This window comes from Podarcis erhardii (genome assembly GCF_964252035.2).
Source record: "Podarcis erhardii genome assembly, chromosome: 9".
NCBI classification, from domain to species: domain Eukaryota; kingdom Metazoa; phylum Chordata; class Lepidosauria; order Squamata; family Lacertidae; genus Podarcis; species Podarcis erhardii.
The window spans coordinates 23391324-23414788 of record NC_138512.1 but is presented as its reverse complement, the minus strand read 5'-3'; the positions used below and the strand labels follow the sequence as shown (position 1 = coordinate 23414788).

Below are 23465 nucleotides of genomic sequence, written 5' to 3'. Positions count from 1 at the left end.
AACCACCCTGTTTTCTGTGAAATTGTTTCAATTCAAATAACGCTTTAAGAGTGTTTCAAGTGAATCAAAGCAGTACCATGAGGCAGAGTGAGCTGGCCACCTCAAGGAGCCAATTTTTGGCGCGGGACCTTTTTTTTTTTTTTAAAGGAATTTCCACTGGCACAGAGAGGAGGGGATGTCGTAAAAAGAGAACTTTTAAACTATGCCAACAAAGCCTTTTAATCTTTATTTAAAGGCACAAACGTCTATAATAGATCAATACTGTGATACATGTATTTTAATATTAAATGTCTTTATGCCTCCTAAGTGAGGGATTTGACACGTTCTATATTCTCTGCATTCAATATCTTTTTCAGACTTTCTCTCACTGTGGCTCCATTTTTAGCAGCCTCAAACAATTCCAGTTCCATTTTATTATTGTTTAAAGATTCTTCACAGCACGGCTGCTCAGTGTGACGAAAATGAGAGCCCCTTTTCATCTGCGGAAGGTGTTTTGTTTTGTTTTGTTTTGTTTCTCCTTTTTGTGCAATGTGCTGATCCAGTTTTGGTATATCTTTCTAATAATTATTACTCCAAATAAATAAATAAATTATAATGACAATTCTCAGTGAAGCAGCAGCTCGTCACCATTTTGTTCAGATGTAAAGAGCTTTGACGCCTGCTCTCACTCTTGATTCTAAAAAAGGCTCGATCACTTAAAATATTTTGCAGCAGCTTCTTGAATGTTCCTCCTCAGTCATCTTTCTTCTAAAGCCCCAAATGTAATTTCTCCCCAGAGAAGAGTTGCTCCTACCCCTTGAAACTTTCCCAACTGAATATCCCTTTTGAGTTGGGACAACCAGAAATTTATCCCTTTTTGTGCTAAATTTATATTGAGCCATTCATCTCAAAGGAACCTCCTCTTACTCCAAAGGAGCCCCACACATGAAACATACTGGCAGTTTTGTTTTCAGTCCCTTTCCCAGTAACTCCTAACAGGGAATTCACTTTTCTTTCTTTTTTTACACCTTATGCCTTTCCTCCCTCTGTGGGCCTATTTCTTCACTCCAACTTATTAAGGGGGCTCTCTCAGTGGGCAATGTGGGCCCTTGGCCCTTGATTTCTGTCCCTACACAAACACACACAGTTGAGATCTATATATATTCCTTTGTTTGACAGCTCAAAAGAGGCAGAAAATTGTCACAGTTATTTATTCTCCTTCGTAAAGAGGTACCCCTTGGATTTTCTGCCTCAGGTGCCAAAACATCTTACATCCAGCCTGACAATGATGAATCTACTTGGAATTCCCCGGGTGAGCTGGGAATTTGTTAATATGGAGGGGCGGTTGGTGTCAGCTTGTTTTCAGATGCACGTTAGTCGCTCTAACACGCACACACAAACCCTTTTAACTGAATACATTCCCCCTCCCCTTTGGGGATCTTTTGCACACTATATTTCAAAGCATGATAACCAGTACTCAGCTGACAAGAGAGCTGATTTGAAGAAATGGAGCCCCTTAGAGTTCATGCGGAATGCTCTGCAGTTAATCCCGTAGTAGTACAGCTGTGCAAGCGATTTATACAACTCTTCATACTCCAGATGCTGACTGGAAGAAGTGCAGGGACATAAGTCTCACAAAAGATATCCACACGGCCGGCCCAATACATTTTGGCACCCGAGGCGAACCACAAAATGCCACACATGCACACCAGTAAAGGAGTGAGGCATAAAGATCTATGTTGGGAACAAGGGTGGGAGGAGACTGGCAGCGCCTCCTGTTCACCAAGATGCCACTGTTGAAGTGGCCACGGGGGACCACCGATGAGGGTAAAGGTAAAAAGGTAAAGGTAAAGGACCCCTGGACGCTTAAGTCCAGTCAAAGGCAACTATGCAGTAGCGGTGCTCATCTTGCTTTCAGGCCAAGGGAGCCGGCATTTGTCCACAGACAGCTTTCCGGGTCATGTGGCCAGCATGACTACACCACTTCTGGCACAATGGAACACTGTGACAGAAACCAGAATGCATGAAAACACTGTTTACCTACCCACCACAGTGGTACCTATTTATCTACTTGCACTGGTTTGCTTTCGAGCTGCTAGGTTGGCAGGAGCTGGGACAAAGCAACAGGAGCTCATCCCGTCACGGGGATTTGAACCGCCAACCTTATGATTGGCAAGCCCAAGAAATTAGGAAATGTTTCCAGAGATATTTCAAAGATCTTTATGCACAAGGGCCGCAGAAAGAATCTGAGATAGATCAATTTATCCAAACTAACGGATTACAAAAAATCTCCCAGGAAATGAGAACAACCCTGAATGTTAAAGTTTCACAGCAGGAAATCGAGAGTGCCATACAGAACCTCCAATTAGGCAAATCTCCAGGCCCTGACGGACTTACCTCCAAATATTATAAGGTTTTGAAAGACTATTTGATACAACCCTTGATGGAGGTATGTAACCAGATCATGGAGGGTAAGAAGGCACCAGAAACGTGGAAAGAAGCCTTCATCACATTGATTCCTAAAACAGAAACTGAAAAGACTCAACTTAAGAACTACCGTCCCATCTCACTCCTAAATGTGGATTACAAAATTTTTGCAGATATTTTGGCAAATAGATTTAAAAAAGTACTGAACGAGGTGATTCACAAAGATCAAGCAGGCTTTCTCCCGGGTAGGCATTTGTTTGACAATACGAGAAATATTATTGACATTTTGGAACTCTTACAAACAAATATTAATACTAGAGCGGTTCTAATTTTTATTGATGCGGAGAAAGCCTTTGACAATATTTCTTGGATGTTCATGAAGAAAAATTTGGAAGGGATGGGAGTGGGACGGGGGTTTGAAAATGGTATAGAAGCAATATATTCAGATCAAAAAGCTAAATTGATAGTAAACAATGTGGTGACGGAGGAATTCAATATTGAAAAAGGGACACGACAAGGGTGCCCTCTATCCCCATTATTGTTTATCTCGGTCCTGGAGGTGCTTTTGAATATGATTAGAAGGGACCGGTCAGTTCGGGGCATTGAGGTTGGAGTGAAACAATACAAACTGAAAGCGTTTGCAGATGATTTGGTATTAACATTACAGGAGCCAGTTTCTAGCACAAAAAGAGTTTTGGATTTAATTTCCGATTATGGTCGGGTGGCGGGATTTAAGTTGAACAAGCAAAAGACTAAGGTCTTAGTAAAGAACCTAACGTCTACAGAAGCAGATGAGTTTTTGAAAGAGACAGGATTAAATGTGGTTAAAAAGGTAAAATACCTAGGGGTGTACCTGACTTCTAAAAACTTGAATTTGTTTAAGGACAACTATGAGAAATGCTGGTCAGAAATCAAAAGGGATTTGGAAACTTGGACAAGACTAAAACTTTCCTTGTTAGGCCGAATAGCAGCTATAAAGATGAATGTTTTGCCGAAAATGTTATTCTTGTTTCAGACCCTGCAGATTGTGGACAAAGTGGTATGTTTTGGAAAGTGGCAGAAGGATATCTCTAAGTTCGTTTGGCAGGGCAAAAAGCCCCGAATTAAGTTTAAAATACTAACAGATGCGAAAGAAAGGGGGGGATTTGCCCTGCCAGACTTGAGGTTATATTATGAATCTACAGCCTTCTGCTGGATGAAAGATTGGCTTTTGTTAGAGAACACTGATGTCCTAGATCTGGAAGGGTTTGATAACGCTTTTGGGTGGCATGCGTATTTGTGGTACGACAAGGTTAAAGTTCATAAAATGTTCAAAAATCATATTGTTAGAAGAGCAATTTTTATGGTCTGGACAAAATATAAAGACTTATTGGAGAGCAAAACACCAAGGTGGCTTTCACCGGCAGAGGCCAAGGCACGTAAGAGACTTAACATGGAGGCCTACTGGCCAAAATATTGGGAATTAATTGAAAAAGATGGTGACAATTGGAAGCTGCAGAGTTTTGAAAGTGTAAAAAGCAAGGTGCGAGATTGGTTGCATTATGCTCAAATTTGGGAAATTTTCAAAACAGATAAAAAGGTTGGGTTTCAGGTGGAAAAATCGAAATTAGAGACAGAATTGTTAGAACCTAAAGACAAATTACTATCAAGAATGTATAACTTGCTGCTTAAATGGAATACACAGGATGAGACAGTCAAATCCGCCATGATAAAGTGGGCACAGGATATTGGACATAACATTATGTTTGAGGACTGGGAAAGGTTATGGACCACCGGATTGAAATTCACGGCATGTAGTGCCCTGAAAGAAAATATTATGAAAATGATATACCGGTGGTACATGACCCCAGTCAAGCTTGCTAAGATATATCACCTGTCTGATAATAAATGCTGGAAGTGTAAAGAGGCGGAAGGGACGTTCTTTCATCTCTGGTGGACATGTCCGAAAGTGAAGGCCTTTTGGGAAATGATCTATAATGAGTTAAAAAAGGTATTCAGATATACCTTGCCTAAGAAACCGGAGGCCTTCCTTCTGGGCATTGTAGACCAGAATGTGTTAAAGAAGGATAGAACTTTTTTTATGTATGCTACAACAGCAGCAAGAATTCTCATCGCAAAGTGTTGGAAGACACAAGATTTACCCACACTGGAGGAATGGCAGACGCAGTTGATGGACTATATGGAACTGGCGGAAATGACCGGCAGAATCCGAGACTTGGGAGAAGAAAAAATGGAAGAGGACTGGAAAAAATTTAAGGACTATTTACAAAAATATTATAAGCTATATGAATGTTAAGAAAATGCACTTTTTAGGAAATATTAGCCCCAGCAATGGTAATTAGGTGAAATGAAAATTAAGGCACAAGAAAAGAGAGGTGAAATTAAGAAAAATCTTTATTGCATTATGTTTTAATTACAATATATAAGATCATGGTTACAATAACTTTGACTTTGGTAACATGAAATTGAAAGATACAATAAGTAATGAATTGAAAGATACAATAATGAACTGAAAGATATAATAAGTAATGAAATAAGATAATAAATAGCTGAAGACTTTGTATTATGAATATTGGGTTACAAATATATTGAAATGGGTAATATGACAAAATGAAAGATACAATAAGCGACGAAATAAGATAACAAAATGCTGAAGTTGGTATTATAAATAATGCAGATTCGGGAAGATGTGGGGAAGTCCAAAAGATTCTGTAAAAGAAATATGATTTATGAAACTTTTGTATTTTATTCTTTGTTCTTTATTATTCTGTAAAACTAATAAAAATATTTAAAAAAAAAATATGATTGGCAAGCCCAAGAGGCTCAGTGGTTTAGACCACAGTGCCACCCACATCCCATACCACCAAAGAGGAGGCAGATCTAACCCCTAAGGAGCACACTACAGCAGCAGTGGGTGGTTCATTCCTCGGAGGCCACACCTGCTGTCTCTGTTGATCCTGCCACCTGATGTGGTTGCCTCACCTTGCCTCATGGGTGGACCAGCCATGCGTATCTAGTTTTCTAATATTGCAGAACGGGAGGCCTTCACTGTATCTAACAATCTGCAGCTTTCAGGAACTGGGGGGAGGGGGCTGCAGCGCAGTGATTCCACCGAAAAACGAAAGCAAAAAAGTTTATAATCCTGCATTCCAGAAAGAAATAAGACTTCTGGAAGGTATACCTTTCATAGGAGAAAGTTGAAAGCAGAGTTGGAGTTTGTGACTCACCTCAAGGAGCTGAGTCAGACTTACAATTATAGAGAGCTGACAAAGAGTATATAATTAGAGGCCAAATTGTAGTTGGTTGGTATCAGGGATGCTGTGCTTAAGAAAATATGGTTGAAATATCCTTGGAGAGGGGGGAAATTTTCAGAAGCTTCTGGAGTAACAAACAGCCATGGACAGAATTTCAGGAATACCAGAGAGAAAATATTGGGGGGGGGGGGGAACGTCCCAAAATGAAACACGCCAGAAGGCAAAAAGTGTTAGAAGAAGAAAACATAGGAAGCTGGATAAAGCATGAAGTGTTGGAAGGAATGTTTGATTTTCACAGTGCTTATTAGCATGTGGGAAATGCAGCAACCAAGGTAACTTTGCAGCCAGGAAAATACATAAAATGTGTAAAATAATGCACTATCTATAACAAGAATCAGCCTGGCTCCAATAGAGAGGCAGATAAAGCATTCTTCGTTGGAATGGTACATGCAGCCAATGTATCACTAGATTATTTTGTTGTAGAAATACTGGAGGCATTGTAACTTTTAAAGGAGATTATGGGACATGAGTTAACACATAAGCAGAGCAGTGAGGGGAAAATGTGTGATTTTCCCCCCACCACCAGCAGCAGCAGATACACAAGTCTGCAGGCTAACTTGCTTGCTCAGAGAGTTTTTCAGTAGATGCACCAACCAAGATAAACACCTCTCCCACAACCTCAGCGCTACCATTATAGATTCTGGTGTGTTCTCTGTTATGGTTCACAAGAGAGAGCTAGATGCGCAGCTCACGACATATGCTTCTTGGCACATCCAAACCCCTCTTACCAAATGCAGCAGTCTAGAGAAGGTGTGAGAAAAAGCTCAGCTGGCCAGCTGGCCGGCTTGGTCAAGAAGAATAGCCAAAGATGTGTAGAAAAATATGGTGATGTAATCATAGAGTCAGAAGGGACCCAAGGGTCATCTAGTCCAACCCCCTGTAATGCTGGAATCCCAGCTAAAGCGTCCATGACAGATGGCTATCCAACCTCTGCTTAAAAACCTCCAAAGAAAGAGAGTCCACAACCTCCTGAGGGAGTCTATTCCACTGTCAAACAGCTCTCACTGTCAGAAAGTTTTTCCGAATGTTTAGTCAGAATCTCCTTTCTTGTAACTTGAAGCCATTGATTCGAGTCCTACCCTCCAGGGCAGGAGAAAACAAGCATGCTCCCTCTTCCATGTAGACAGTCCTTAAGATATTTGAAGATGGCTATCATATATCTGCTCAGTTTCCTCTTTTCCAGGCTAATCACACCCAGCTCCTTCAAGCACTCCTTGTAAGGCTTAGTTTCCAGACCCTTGGTCATCTTGGTTGCCCTCCTCTGCACACATTTCAGCTTGACAACATCCTTCTTAAATTGCGGTGCTGAGAATTAGACACAGTATTCCAGGTGTGGTCTGACCAAGGCAGAATGGAGTGGTACTATTCCTATTCCTTTCCCTTTTCTATTATTGATTTGGGGATTAGTCCATCCTATCAGTAATATAAAGTCTAACAGCAGCCCCCCCCCCCCAACATCTCAGGCAAGTCTCTCTCTCAGCCTTCCACTTGAGATTTTGTTCCTAGACTGAGATACCCTTGCCAAAGTGATCCATGCCATTGTAACTTCAAGATTAGAATACGGCAATGAACTCTTTGTGGGGCTACCCTTGGTGTCCCAGTGGTTGCAGCTAATGCAAAATGCTGCCAGAGCTTTGTCTTGTTTCTGTCTGGAATCCTATTACACCAATTCCGCATGCATGAGCAAGACTGCACACAATTCGGAGAAATTCGCACTAAAATCCTGGTGGGTATTCACAAGGACTTAAAAAAGGAACAATGTGGAAATGTGGAGAGCTGAACCTAAGTCAGGGGAAATGAGAAACTGAGAGAAACCGAAATTGAAAAGCTAATTCACACAAACAGCAGATAATACTCTTAAGGGACTAAGGCACCAGATATTGAGGTGAGTGCCATATCATTGGGTGCTTCTCAGTGGGGGAAATCCATTCATATGCAAATCAGCACAACGGGAAGAAAACTAGGATATATTTCTTCCCTGTTACATCTAGTTGTCTATATGCACGGATTGTGGGTTTTTCTGTTTTACAAAGGAGTGTTCAGCCATGCAGCCTTCCGCTTGCATTCTCAAGAGGCACAGTTAAGGAATACACACTTCATCAACTATTTCTATGAATTAAGCCTTAGAGCTGAGAGAGAGAGAGAGAGAGAGAGAGAGAGAGAGAGAGAGAGACCATTCGTTATTGTTTTTCCCTTCCAAAAGGAATTAGAACCTACAGTAAAAAAAGTACCTCCATCTCTTCTTTGCCCGATCACATTCTTTACCAGATAACTTAAGTCAAACTGGAAGTAGATTTTTCTACAGCTAAGGTCAATCTAGTTATTACAAAGGCCAGCAATATTCCAAAATACTATTTTTTTGAATTAAAGAACCATGCTAGTATTGCATGCTGGGACAGTACCGACTAGTCGCAATTCATCTTCCAGGGAATTACCAGCCTAGCTGACATTCCACAAATCCATTTTAAACATTAGCCGAGCCTCTGACCCTTTCTGAGAGTTCAGTGGCTATGGATATGTGGTGTTTGGCCCAGCAGTCCCATCCTTCAGCTGCCACCAAAGGAAAATTGGGTCCCCCCATGAATGTTGCAAAACAACTGCCTCCAGTCCTCTCTTTCCATTTATTTGAGCATCAGACTGAGACAGTACAAAATGTCTCACTTAGCATGCAAGGAGGTGGGACAGAAACTGAGAAAGCTCAGTTTATTTGCACAGGAGAATAAGGTGACAACTGAACTGCTGCTCAAATATAGGGCTCCGTCTAAGGTTCACTGTTGAAGCTATATCAGAGCTCTGCTTTAGTATTCAGTCTTACCCCCTGCACAATGCATCACCATTCTCTGCCATTGACTCCTATTTGTTTACCAATGATGCTATGCAAAGGAATATGCCAATTACATCCATTAGGATTATGACTTGTCTATGAGGCTTCCCTACATATACCCCTCCTGCCCTGCCCCCAAATTATTAGTATTATAATTATTAATTTTTACTAGATTCCCCAATCCTTGAATTAAAGTCTGCCATTTATTTATGTTTCACAGAATAATATAAAAATGGCAAACTGCTGTCAGCATTTAAAGAAGATGCATCTGCCCCCTAATTACATAGAATTATAAAGAGGCCCTCTGTGAAAATTGTATATTGATCATTCAGCCTCTTTTATGACAGTGCACACTAACAGATGTCCTATAACCATACAATCCAGCATAATAGCTGCATACAAACAAATGCTTGATTGGTATCAACATCTCTGTCATGCTCTTGCCCGTGTTAGACATGGAAATGTCACCCTCTTTGTAGATATGAGAAATAGAATCAAGCGCCGTGCTCAGTTCTCACCTCTGAACGATAGTCCAAAGAATATTATATCTGGGGCACCCACTGGTTTCCTGACACCCCCTAGAAAAACCTGAGAGTCTGACAGGAGTGAGTGTCTATCATTCATTGTTGCAAAGAAAAGCTTTTAAAGACCAGCGCTGGTCTGGGAGAGTCTAGCGGTCAGAGAAAAGACCACACTATTCACATTGTTTCTGTGTTATGATCCTTCATGTACAGAAGCCACTACACTTGATCCAAAGGAGGAATATTTTCAAAGTCACATATTTTGTGCTTATAGACACTGATTTTCAGTTTGGGAGAGATGATGCTGTGATTTGAGGTCCTTCAATAATATTTATTCAGAGGTATACACTTTTAAGGGATGCGGGTGGCACTGTGGGTTAAACCACAGAGCCTAGGTGATCAGAAGGTCGGCGGTTCGAATCCCTGCGATGGGGTGAGCTCCCGTTGCTCAGTCCCTGCTCCTGCCAACCTAGCGGTTTGAAAGCACGTCAAAGTGCAAGTAGATAAATAGGACTCCGGTGGGAAGGTAAACGGCATTTCCGTGCGCTGCTCTGGTTCGCCAGAAGCAGCTTAGTCATGCTGGCCACATGACTCGGAAGCTGTACGCCGGCTTCCTCGGCCAATAAAGCGAGATGAGCGCCACAACCCCAGAGTTGGTCACGACTGGACCTAATGGTCAGGGGTCCCTTTACCTTATACACTTTTATTTTGGGATTTATTTCTTTATTTGTACTGTCATCTACTGGCACTGTTTTATATTGTATTCTGTGTTGGGTGCTTTCAGATAGAAAAGGAAGCTATATATAAATAGCAATGCACCAGCATCTGTGGAGTTTCTGACATCTTTGCTCAGGACTTTGTGGCAGGCAAATAAGCCGTGTCTGTTTACATGTATGCCAATTTTTATAGCAAGTGCCAGGTACATCAAGATTTATGAACCCTCTGAATGGCCATAAATAATACTCATCAGCATCACCTTAATCTACCATTCTGCTAATGTTAAAGGGTTTTTAAAGCCTGATCACCTTCTCTGTCTTGAATAAATAGTATCTTTAATCCATAGAGAAACAAGTTGCTCACAAACTACATCACAGGTCAGATGCATATAACAAGCCAAACTTAAGCTGTGTAATGCCACAGAACTCTCTCAATGGATCACACCAAAGATTCATCAAGTAGAGATGAACAAATGAAATTCTTTCGGCTTCTCCCAGTTTCTCATTTTTCCACTCCTGAGTACAGTTCTCTCCATTTCCACATCAAGTTCTTTTTGTTTTTAAAAAATATTTCTGAATGAAAATTTGTACAAATCTTCAGGTTTCATTTCACCTTATGCACACTTTTTTTTTCTATGAAATTTTGTCTATAAGTATTTTCACAAGCAACTTCCCCTAATACAATGCAGTTATATAATAAGATACTCTGAAACTGACTTTAAGGTGCCCATACTGGAAGAAAGGAACTACAAAGAACAATTATAACATGAAACAGATGTATAATAATCGATCAAGATTATCACTAGTGGGCTGAATCAAGACAAATGATTTTTTTATCACTCCAAACTTACAACTGTATCCTTTATACACCTGCCAACGATGCCGTCACTTTGAGCGTTGGATGAAGTGGGCCTGAGTCCACAAAAGCTTAGGCTGTAATAAATTTGTCAGTTTTTAAGGTGCCACAAGACTCTCTGTTGCTTTTGCTGATTTACGTGGTACTGTTTGTCTATTGATCCTTCCACATCCACCAAGCCTCAGCCCTAAATGGAATTTCCGTTGGACAAACAAACTGAATCCACACACTGCTCCTGCAAAATTTAGTGGTGGGGAGTGAAGGGAATAAGAGATTCATTTTTAAAACATAGTGGCTTGCACAAAAATGAGATTATTATGTGTAATTGTAGAGCGGTTGGCTGGATTTGGTGCATTCATAATTTATGATCGTATCTTCTGTGTTTGTTGTAGATGGTCGTGCACAAACTAATCAAGCCCTCTTGCATGGTATTAGATTTTTAGGGAGTTTTTCATCTCAATGCTACCAATCAATTTTCCAGGCTAATGCAGTAGCAGGTCTCACATTTAAATGCAAGCAGCAGAGTCTGCTCTTAAAAGAAAACCATCTCATTAAAACTTAGGGAGGAAAGCTTGTTCTTAGGCTCATATAAAAGCTTTTCACTCTTTGTAGGACCCCAAGGAAATGATCGTCACCATCCCTGCCCCCACCCCCTACTTGCAGCCTAACTTCTAACTTCTAACTTCTAACTAATGTTTAGTTTCTCATCTGGTGCTGATGACGGTAGAATCACATGGCTATGCTTTTCATGCTTGCAACTATCGTATCACAGAATCCTCATTCACCACTTCTGTCACTGTAAGGTCACTTCCAATGCATCATTCAAAGCCCTCTTATACCAGTCTTGGCTTCCTAAGAGGGCAGAGGGCTAAGGGGATGTATTATATTGTTTTTATGTAGGTAATGTTCGCATACTGGAGGATAAACGTTAATGGTTACTACAAGTGCCATCGCTAACGTGGACTTTGATATTTGATAAGCAGCAACATGTCCACTTTCAGAATTTGAAGGTTTGGTGAAACGCTATGGTAGCGATACTAAAGGTTGCATTTCAAGCTTATTGAAATCAGACATGAATGGTATAGGAGGTCTTCAAATAATATAAGAGCAAGAACTGAGTGTTTTTGTCTAGCTAGACCATTGAACTCTGATAATAACTCTTACTCGTAGAAACTAGCCTAGAGAGCAATCCTATGCATATGAGGCTGACATAAAGTACGCCATTGGAAAATTAAGCTGGCATGAAGTTACATCAGGTCCAAACAGGTCTTTGAAATGCTTGTTTTTCTCCTTCTTCTGGCCAGGTTGCTGGATCATGCGACCAACTTGAATGGGCTTAGGATCCAGCCTGTGTCCTGCCCTCAGAACTGTTGCAATGCGTGGAAGCCCCACATGAAGCACTGAGGAGTCGACTGTATTTTAAGCAGGACTTTATTCCAGTTGCAGCCTTGCGTCATCATAAAGCAGTCTTCTTACATCTAGGAATCAGCATCCACAACTGGGATTTGCATACAGAGGAGAAGCCAGTGTGGGGGAAGTGAGGCATACCTCTTTATACTAACTGGCTATAGACCAATCAGGCAACTCCCTATGTCTCGTGATGCTGACTCATCACTGAGTCAGCATTTCCACTTAGCACAGTGTTAACTCCTTGATACCCACAACGCTCCAACAAGAACACTCACTTGGGGGTGGGGGCAGGATTTGCACAGGCTGGAATGAGCAAGTCACACCAGGGAATCTTTAGTTGAGCCAAGCTGGGGATGGAGCAGAGATCCACTGCATCCTAAGCAGCTCACCCCTGCAGATCTTGCCATAGGATTACGCCCCTAGTGTACAAAGGCAACATCTACATCAGTTTTGCCTCTGGCACCACCTGCTACCAGCATGTGAACCCACCACCTCAAAAAAGCTTATCCCAGACAGCCCTCTAACTGAAATAGGTTCCCCCATCCTGGAGCCAGAAGAAAAATGTGATAGGACTGGCTTGACACGGTGGGTGTAAATCGTTAAAACACACACACACACACACACACACACACACACACCCCAACTTTCTGGAGGCACTCGTTGCTCATGAGTAGATCTAAAAATGAAAGAGCTTTATTATTATTATTTTCCTCCTCTCCTTTAGAGCTTCTGTAGTGGTAAAAATTACTTTAGATCTGTAAGGAATGTTAGCCCTTTCAGCAGAACTTTCCGTACATACTGCAGAGTTAATGAGGGCTCTTTGCTTGAAGCTATCTCTTCAAAAGACAGGCACCAAAGAGAAGGGAAATCACCAGTGAATCTTTATGTACCTGGGATGAGGCAGCCTATTTGAAGCTGGGCAATCAGCTCCAGAGTTTAGAAAAGCTGGAAATGTGTGCATTAGTTTTTTGTGGTGGTGTTGGTGTTTTCTAACTTCCCTGATCAGTTCTATCAACAACAGCTATACATTTTCCAAGAATGACTTGTCTGCCATTGCCATCCATTTCCAGCGAAATGTGTTGTTGAAAAGGAGTGTTGTTGGACTTGTTCTAGACAACCTTTGAAATTTGCACAGGCACCAGTGAGGCCAGCAACCCATATAAACAGAGAGAGCAAGAGAACCCCAAAATTCTCTGACAATGGCAGACACACAATATTTCCATGGTGGACAAGCTTAGGTGGAAAGTATTTTTTGAGGGTGAAAAGTCTAAAAGTCACTAGTCCAGGGTAGCAGAAAAAGAAAAAAAGAAAACTTTGAATCAGTCCTGGGAGGAGCTGCCAGGTAACCTCCAGCCATTTATACTGATATACTGGAGAAATACCAACTAAAGAACAATGGCAAGAGAAGTTGATGAACTATGCAGAACTGGCAAAAATGACAGATAGACTAAGAGAAAAAGACAAGAGAGACTTTGAAAAAGATTGGGAACCATTCATATTATATTTGCAGAAACAAAGAAAGTCAATAGATTTGATGGCAGGATTTAAATAAACATTCACATTATTAGCATTAGAAAATGTTTAGAAAAGATAGTGAAATATGATGGTGTGTTTACAGTTATTTTTATGTCTTTAGGCTTGAAGTTATGTTATTAATAACTGTTTCTGTTGAGAGAGCAAAGTGGGTGAAAATAGAAGCAAACCAGAAGCGGAAGTTGGGGAAAGCTTTGGAGGGGAGGGAGGGAGGAATATATAGTAAATGTTAAGAATTTGAGGTGTATGTAATGAATGAAAAAGAAAAATGAATTTTAAAAAGTGTGTGTGTGTGTGTGTGTGTGTGTGTGTACACAGTGGTACCTCAGGTTAAGTACTTAATTCATTCCGGAGGTCCGTACTTAACCTGAAACTGTTCTTAACCTGAAGCACCACTTTAGCTAATGGGGCCTCCCACTGCCACCGCACCGCCGGAGCACAATTTCTGTTCTCATCCTGAAGCAAAGTTCTTAACCTGAAGCACTATTTCTGGGTTAGGGGAGTCTGTAACCTGAAGCATATGTAACCTGAAGCGTATGTAACCTGAGGTACCACTGTACACACACACACACACACACACACACACACACACACCATCCTCATCTACCCCCATGTTCTTCAGTCAATCACCTGCAAGCACAGAACGTTCCAAAAGCTTCTGGCTCAAAGGTCAGGGCTACAAGAATGAGAATCAGGTGGAGGAACACCTACGAAACTCTGGGAAACACTAGCAGAAGAATCACTTAATAGGTTCAGCTAAAGATGCCTGACAAATGCAATGGCATCTAGAGTACATTAGCATGCTCCTGGGGGCACAGTCCAATAATCCCACTCCATTTGCAAAGTATCCGAGATCTTTAATTATCCAAAGCAGACAAACTTTAACTTTATTTACCTTTCATGGCTCCCTTGCACCAACATGCATTATTTATGGAGCGCTGATAAGGCATGCCATAGTCTTGCTCAGCTTCTGTCACCCTGCTAGCCCAAAGGAACAGTGAGTATTGAACCAAACTGTGCCCATATATTGAGTCACCCAAAGCCCATTGACTTGCAAAAGATTAATGAGCAAATGCAAGAGAGCTGGAGGCCATTAACTTCAATTGGCCATTCATTCTGCAAGTTAACACTGTGGGTGAAATCATTACTGGAATTATGAGTGACTTTAAATTAACTTTTTATATATTCTTCCCATTATAATTTGTTTTGCCTACAGTGTTATTATATTCTTTGTCATCTGAATTATAGGTACAGTTTGTCCAACAGGAGCTCTGACACCGAGTACTTTAAGTACAATCGATACCATTTGGCTGCAATGCGAGTTGCGCTCGTTGCAACTTTTTGTGTTATTTTGTTATATTTTAGACTTCTAAAAGGACAGGGAAGACTTTGTCACAATGCTACACATCAGTACATGGTTTGATCATGATAATAAGTAACACTTAATGTATATAAAGAGATGTCTACCATTTACAGCAGGAATGTAGAATGTGTGGCCCTCTAGATGTTGTGAAAGTTCCCCCCTTCGCACCCCCCTTCCTACACTTCTGTGTTTACAACTGCCAAATACCGGCTATGTCCAGGAAATTCCAGACATATGGCAGCCCTACACTGGGCATGCTGCTCTGTGGATGATGGAGTCCCACAACATCTAGAGGGCCAAAAGTTCCCCATCCCTGATTTACAGTCCATATCTTTCAAAATCTCCCATCAAAATACAGTCATAGTAAAACAAGTAATACCTTAGAATTAAAGAGCTGCTTAAAGGTAAAGGGACCCCTGACCATTAGGTCCAGTCATGGCCGACTCTGGGGTTGCGGCGCTCACCCACGTCCCATCAAAGAGCTGCTTACATTATCATAACTACAAACATACCTGATCACTAGCAAGAAAAACACAAGGTTTTCGATGAAGTTATAATTATCATAAAGGTAAAGGTAAAGGGACCCCTGACCATTTGGTCCAGTCGTGACCGACTCTGGGGTTGCGGCGCTCATCTCGCTTTATTGGCCAAGGGAGCCGGCGTACAGCTTCCGGGTCATGTGGCCAGCATGACTAAGCTGCTTCTGGCGAACCAGAGCAGCACATGGAAACGCCGTTTACCTTCCCGCCGGAGCAGTACCTATTGATCTACTTGCACTTTGATGTGCTTTGGAACTGCTAGGTTGGCAGGAGCAGGGACCGAGCAACGGGAGCTCACCCCATCACGGGGATTCGAACTGCCGACCTTCTGATCGGCAAGTCCTAGGCTCTGTGGTTTAACCCGCAGTGCCACCCGCATCCTTATAACTATCATACCTACCACAAAATTTTGTATGTCAGGAGTGTTCAAGGCAAAATTCTTTTGTCTTTTTATTTATTTAATCTAATTATTTTCATTTCGCCTGTTTCCTACTTTGCAAAATCATTCTTCTCCATAACTCCCATTTTCGAGCAAAACCATCCTTTTATCTAGCTTAAGAAACCACACTGTGTAGGGATGGCCAAAATAATACCAATGGACAATATCAGGCCTAAGCTAAGCGAAACCTTGCCTTGGCTTAGCACAGGGTGGCAGTGAAAATTATTTGAGAGCAGCAAAGCAGCTGTGAGCTCCTCTCTTGGAGCTCTCACATTTGCATGGTCTTACTAAGCTAAGATCTGTCTTACAACTGCAGGCATTGCATAGTGCCAGGGGACTGCCATCGGAACAGGGAAGAAGAGTTTGGATTTGATATCCCACTTTATCACTACCCTAAGGAGTCTCAAAGCAGCTCACAATCTCCTTTCCCTTCCTCCCCCACAACAAACACTCTGTGAGGTGAGTGGGGCTGAGAGACTTCAGAGAAGTGTGACTAGCCCAAGGTCACCTAGCAGCTGCATGTGGAGGAGCAGGGAATCGAACCCGGTTCACCAGATTATGAGTCCACCGCCCTTAACCACTACACCATGCTGGCTGAGGGGCAGTTGGGTTACAGGGAACCTCTGAAAATCTTGTGAAGCAGTTCCTCTTCCTGTGGTGGGGAAAGCCACATCTCCAGTGGGGAAGAAGAGAAGGGATCAGAGGATGCTGCTGGGAGCCTCAGCACCGCTCCTGGTCAAGCCGGCCAGGAGGGAAGCACACCTCTTCCATTGCCCGCCCTGCACAGAGGTGTAAAACGCAAAGAAGGAAGGAAAAGGCTGGGGGTGACGAAGCTATTATGTTGGGGAAGGACCCAGAAACGACCACTCCCGGATTCTGCTAGCAGACATGAACTTGTGGTACTGCACTGTAAATAGTTTTGCACCAAAATAAAAACCTGTAAAAGACAGGTCAGAGCCCTGACTAGTTACTCACGAGCAACCACCACTGCCATCTGACACATAGAATTCAGAGTTCCTTAGAATTCAAGTTCCTGCTAGCTGGGAGGGGAGCCGAGAGGTAGGCTGATAGAATGAAGAAAGGTGCAATTGGAAGCCCATAGCTAGTAAAATCAGTTCAGTAACACTACTAAACAACTAAAAAAAAAAAAAAAAAATCAGCAGCAGCTGGACTAGAACCATAGATCTCAGACACCATCAAAGATATGGCACGTGAGTATTAACTCACCTGAGCTTCAGCAAAGATTGCTCTAGGCACCTGTCACAGAGTATATTTCATAACTTGTGTCAGGTGCACACAGGCTTTCAGACAGTTTATTGTACTGGATGTGATCCAAGCAATGTCACCATATCCTCCACTCTGATTGTACTTTTCTTTACATTGCTCCTTTCCATGGAGGTCACGTCCCATGCTTAGGGCTTCACCTGAACTGTCATGGCCATCACTAGAAAAACGGAATTGTTTATGGGGCTGCAGCTACTGCAGTAAGTTTTCTTTTCACATCTACTTTGTGTAAAGGCCAGGGTCCAGTCCTACCATTAAAGTAAAGTGAGGAAATTGCCCCAGGCAGCAACTGACAGTGGCCAGAGGCAGCAGATTCCAGCCATTTGCCTCTTGGAGGACAGAGTTTCATGTGCCATGTAGTCTCTCCTGGAGCCTATAAACTACCTGCTGCCTTCAGATGCTATCTTGTCACCAGAGTTGAAGTAAAACCTGCCTACCCGGTCAGCTTCTGAATGTGGAATAGGAGTATGGCACCATCTTGTCCTTTGCCTCAGGAAGAAGGTGTCTTAGGCCAGCCCTGGATAGGCTAAATATCCTATTTTATGACATTTAAATTAGAGGAAGCAGCCAACACATTCTACATCCTAGAATCATAGAATCATAGAGTTGGAAGAGACCACAAGGGCCATCGAGTCCAACCCCCTGCCAAGCAGGAAACACCATCAGAGCACTCCTGACATATGGTTGTCAAGCCTCTGCTTAAAGACCTCCAAGAAAGGAGACTCCACCACACTCCTTGGCAGCAAATTCCACTGTCAAACAGCTCTTACTGTCGGGAAGTTCTTCCTAATGTTTAGGTGGAATCTTCTTTCTTGTAGTTTGGAACCATTGCTCCGTGTCCGCTTCTCTGGAGCAGCAGAAAACAACCTTTCTCCCTCCTCTATGTGAACATGGCTATCATATCACCCCTTAACCTCCTCTTCTCCAGGCTAAACATGCCCAGCTCCCTTAGCCGTTCCTCATAAGGCATCGTTTCCAGGCCTTTGACCATTTTGGTTGCCCTCCTCCGGACACGTTCCAGTTTGTCAGTGTCCTTCTTGAACTGTGGTGCCTCCTCCCGACCTGCTTCCATCTGCCATGAACTCTCTTGCAAAGTTGGAATTATTTCTGGCTTAGAATTTGAGCTGACCTAAGAGATTATTTTGCAACAATAATAATAATAATAATAAACATTTGTGAAACCTTTCGGCACTCTTGTCTGACTCATCCTCAAATCACTGTTGATCTCTGTGGTTATCCCATGGTACTCTGTCAAATTCCTGGAACAGAATTCTTCTGCAATTCCCTGCAGCTCTCTGAGCTTCAGCTAAAGTGAATTGCTATAAATGACAACATTTTGCCCTTGAATGAGTTTGTGATGAATACTGCTTATCACATGCAGATACTCCCGACGTGAAAATTGCACAGCTCAGGTTAAACTCCAAGGGGATACTGTAAAGTAGTACCTACTTTTTATCATTATTTTTATAGAAATGTCAGATCCAGCCCTACTAGGCTGAGGCCATGATCCAAAAGAAGTTTGGCGTTCAAATGCCAATAATTTCAAGGAAAGACTGAGAACTTAACTCTGGATGTGGTATGGTGGCTCAAATATTGTGCTTAAGTTTGGGGAAATCCTGTTTTGATTCCTTTGGGATCTTTGAAGCCCAACAAGCAGCCTGAGGCAACTCAGTCTCTCTCAGCCTAACCTACTTAACAGAATGGTTGACGGGAAAGCAACTAATCAAATGGAAAGGGAACGCAATTTACCATTACAAGAAATTAATAATGATAATGTAGGGTTTCCCTGCTCACACACATATATAAAGAGTACAAATTTAAGGAGAACATAGCAAGACGTGGAGTGATTTCTTCCATTAGAACCCAGTGCAAAACGTAGCTGATATTTACCACTCCCTAACAGGGAGGGGAGGGAGAGAATTAGGTAAAGTAGGCATTTCAGTGTGAACCTAACTAATCCCAGGAAATGCAGCTTTCCTTCAAAATCTGGACTTCTCCAAATTTCCCTATGCATTTCTCCCAAGAAATAATGTGTACAAAATTGTGTATATTAGGGGGAAGCGTGCATTTCATAGGTAAATAAAGTATTTACATACCACCCTCTCTTAAAATATCAGGGCAGTATACAGCAATAAAAAGAATTAAAGACCATTCAAAGCAGTATAGTTCAATCATTAGAAGGATTAGCTATTCAAGAAGATTGTATGTAACTGCATAGGCCTCTTGGCATAAGAAAAGCTCTTCAAGAGACACCTGGAAAGAGTGTCCCACGACATATGACTGCCCACATATATTGCATATATGAATTCACATTTTAATGAAAATAACATACAAAGGTGCATTACATTAAGGACTTCAAAAATATGTATATTGGCAAAATCGCATTAAATATGTGTACATTAGAATAAATGCTCACTAAAATCCTGGCAATTTTCCCCAAAGACTTTTTAATTTTTATTATTGCAAACTGATGTAGAAATGTAGCTAATTGAAGATATAGGGAATGAAAAATCAAGAGAAACCAAAAAGAACAGATTTCTGCATCCATTCTCCCAACCTCCCAAAACTGGTTGCACACCACTGTGACAAATTCTGAACTGAACTGCAATTTCAGTGTACAGTTTTCGCTGTGTGACAGATTCCGCAGGAGTGTCTGAACCCATGCTCTCATCACACTGTTACTCAGTAGTAAATTGGCCCTTACTGATCATTTTATGTGCCACTGATTTAAAGCAGAATTTAAAAGTAAAAGGTAAAGGACCCTGGACGCTTAAGTCCAGTCAAAGGCGACTATGGGGTTGCGGCGCTCATCTCACTTTCCAGACTGAGGGAGCCAGCGCTTGTCCACAGACAGCTTTCCGGGTCATGTGGCCAGCATGATTAAACCGCTTCTGGCACAACAGAACACCATGACAAGTGCCAGAGCGCACGGAAACGCCGTTTACCTTCCTGTCACAGCGGTACCTATTTATCTACTTGCACTGGTATGCTTTCAAACTGCTAGGTTGGCAGAAGCTGGGACAGAGCAACGGGTGCTCACCTCATCGTGCGGATACGAACCGCTGACCTTTTGATTGGCAAGCCCAAGAGGCTTGGTGGTTTAGGCCACAGCACCACCCACATCCCTTAGTAGAATTTAAGCACATCCTTAACTCTGCAACGGAAATCAATGGGACTTTTTAAAAAAAAAAAATTGATAGGCTGAGTCATGCCCATAGTTCTATGCGCACATGCTATGTATAGTCTCACTTGAGCCACAAACTGAAATGACCCCATTCAAGTATGCCCTGTGCTTTTTCCTACTATGGTCTTCAGCCAGGGGCAATGAGATGGTTTACTTCAACTCTTCTAACCTTATTTTGCTGGTCTGCTTGAGGTTGACCATCATCTTCTGGCTGGAACAAAACCAGATCCAACTTGTTCTGCAATGCCCCTTAAATTATTCACTGGTCCCACAAATTATCCATGAGTTCTTGGCTGGTTTTTTTTAAGCTGTAAGGCACGATAGCACCTGCCAGCTGCTATCAGCATCCCAGCCTGAGTTACCTTGAACACCTTCTCCTTCTATGAGGTCATTGTGTGACTGCCATGGAAACCATTGTTCAGCGATTAGTTCTGGAGGCGTCCTTGACTTCCTGCTTCAAACTTAGCCCCAGTGGTTGTTCTTGGCCTTATCGCCATTCCCCACAGCTATAACAACAGAATTTTGCCTATTTCCCATAATAAATCTACTTTCCAAATTATCTATGTCTGGATAGAGATGTTGATTCAGGTACTGACATTTTTACTCGGCCTCAGTAATGTCTGGGCCAATCAGCTCTGGAGGAAAACTACAACTCAATGTGCGACACCTGCCTTGCATGCAGAAGGTCTGGGGTTCCATAATAAACATAAATTAATAATAATGATGATCCCTGACATCTGGAAATGTCCCTTGCCTGAAACTCTGGAGAGCCACTAAGCTACATGAAGCAACGATCTGACTCAGTACAAATCAAGATAGCTCAGTCAGTAGTGTATGAGACACTGAATCTCAGGGTCTGAGACAGCCTGGGACTCGGGCTCGGACTCAGAACCAAAGGAGTCTCAGTCTGCACTGGATCCTTTGCCTTAGGTGGCATCTGAACCAAGTCTGGGGCCTGATTCTGAAGAGCCCCAGTCTGCATAGGTTCCCCTGCAACAAACACCAGCTGGGCTGAGTCAGGGGCCTGAGCCTGCCCTGGCTCCAGATGCGGGGATTACCTCGTTGCCTTCAGCTGGGCCATCACTTACAGCTGCTCCACTACAGGTTGGGTCAGGTGAGGCTGAGGCGGCCTCTGGGTCTAGTAACTCACCGATGTCTCCCGAGTTGCAGAGACTAAGGTCTGAGAGGAGGAGAGACCTGAGTACTTGCAGGAGGAGTGCTCACCTTCGGGCGAGACAGGGAGGTGAGTCATCAGGGGATCAGGACTGGCCGTTACCCCAACAAAGATAAAAGGCTGTCGGACCCTGCCCCAGGTTGTGGGAGCAACATTGCTGTTTTCCAGAACCTGCCTGTGATCCTGTGCCTGACCTTGCCTGGTTTGCCGCCTTGTGTCCTGCCTTGGCCCTGCCAGACTGACTCCTCGTGGAATCCCTGGATTCGGGACCGGACCTGGACTGTGCTATTTGGGTTACCCCCGGGCCCAGCACAGGGTTGTGGGTTCAAGCCCCATGTTGGGCAAAAGATTGTTGCATTTGATGACCCTTGTGGTCCCTTCCAACTTTGTAGCTCTGTGATTCTGTGATTCTAAAACAGCTTCCAATGTCCCAGAGTATAGAGTTTGTGTGTAGATAGGCGTGTTGTGCGAATCAGCTCTCCATGGAGACATTCCTGCTGCAATTTTCATGAGCCTAACAGCTCTAAAAAGAGAGGAAGGGTAGAGTCACAGCACTGATCAGTGACATAAACAATGCACTGCCCCCTTGGGACCCTATGCTTGGAACTGAATAAGGTATCGCATGAGGGTTATTTTACTGTTTGAACTGGCACTATTCAAAATCAACCGATGCTGTCGGTACTATAGGTGGAACAAGAGGCAGATGAATCCAGCCCTGACTGTAAGTATCTAACCCCAAATTGTTGCTTCCCTCCGTATTCCTTTTCAAGACAACTAGTATAAAGAGGAGACCTGTGAAGGGAGGGGAGAACTACACAGAGCACTTCACTGAATTAACTGTCACAATGTGAGCAGAGCTGAAAGGAGACAGCTGGTTAAGCCTTCGGAGCAGGCTGACATTTTTGTGGGGAGAGTGCAGCGTTCCGCGCTTTTTATTATTATTATTATTAATGCACACGTAAGTACTCAGAGGAGCCAGAAGAAAAGGGACTAAGCAGTTCTTGTTGATCAACAGATGCCTGTCTTCTTTCTGTCAACAGCTCACATTCAAGTCAAAAGCAGGCATGATCTAGCCCCCTTTGAAACAGGGGTTTTAGGAGCAGGATTTATAGGAGTGCAGAGTTTCATGAGGAAAAAAATACGACTTGAAAGTGCTTTGGGGAGAAATGAAAATCGCTCACCAAATGCAGAGCAAGGCTTCCCCCTAATGGAGAAAGTAGATTTTGCACAAATCTGCTGAGGTTGGATAGCATCTGTTAGATATAAACATATAAAATCTAGGGGTCTCTGTGTGTTGTCAGAGTTTTGTTGAAGGAATTCATAGGCATGCTGGGAGATTTAGGTTTGTGCAGTTAGAGTGGATTAAAAATGTTTTGTTGCCCTAATGCAACAAATCCATTTTTGAAAGGAAACATTGGCTGACTGCAGATAGGAAAACGACGAAGAAATGCATGGGAAAGTATGGGGTGGTTATTAAAGGGAAGACGTATAAACGTATAAACTCATTGGCATACAATTCATCAGAACGAATGCTCAATAATGAACTGATATAATTCTAACCTCCATTTAAGCTTTGTGCAAGCAAATCAGGATGAATGCTCAATAAATGGATCATCTAGGGGAGCCCAAAATTAGATGGACATTTATGTAATGTTAAAGTGTGGCAACAGAAGGGAAATAGATAAATACCAATATTGGCTTAGGAACAGTTCTCTAACAAGTGTGTGAAAAAATGTAAGTGAGCCAATCTTATTTTCAGTAGAGCCAGATAAAATCAAATGCAGAAGTGGGTTTTGAGAAGTTGGTGTTATCTGGTGGAATGAAATTATTGCTCAAAATTATACATGAGATTCCAGAATGCTCAAAGGCATGAAGAAATGGTGCACATTTTTATTTTTATTT

At 42.4% G+C, this 23465-nt stretch overlaps 1 long non-coding RNA gene across 4 annotated transcripts in view; it reads right to left on the bottom strand.

The window, feature by feature from the left end:
* LOC309349697 overlaps positions 1–23465 on the bottom strand; it is a 230293-nt gene that overhangs the window by 196000 nt on the left and 10828 nt on the right. Inside the window, exon 1 of one of the 4 annotated variants that reach the window (XR_014160101.1) lies at positions 20559–20761. The exons of the other annotated variants lie outside the window; for them this stretch is intronic. This is a non-coding gene — a long non-coding RNA (uncharacterized lncRNA). Of the gene's footprint in view, positions 1–20558; positions 20762–23465 lie in introns of those variants that run through there. 4 annotated transcript variants of the gene reach the window in all.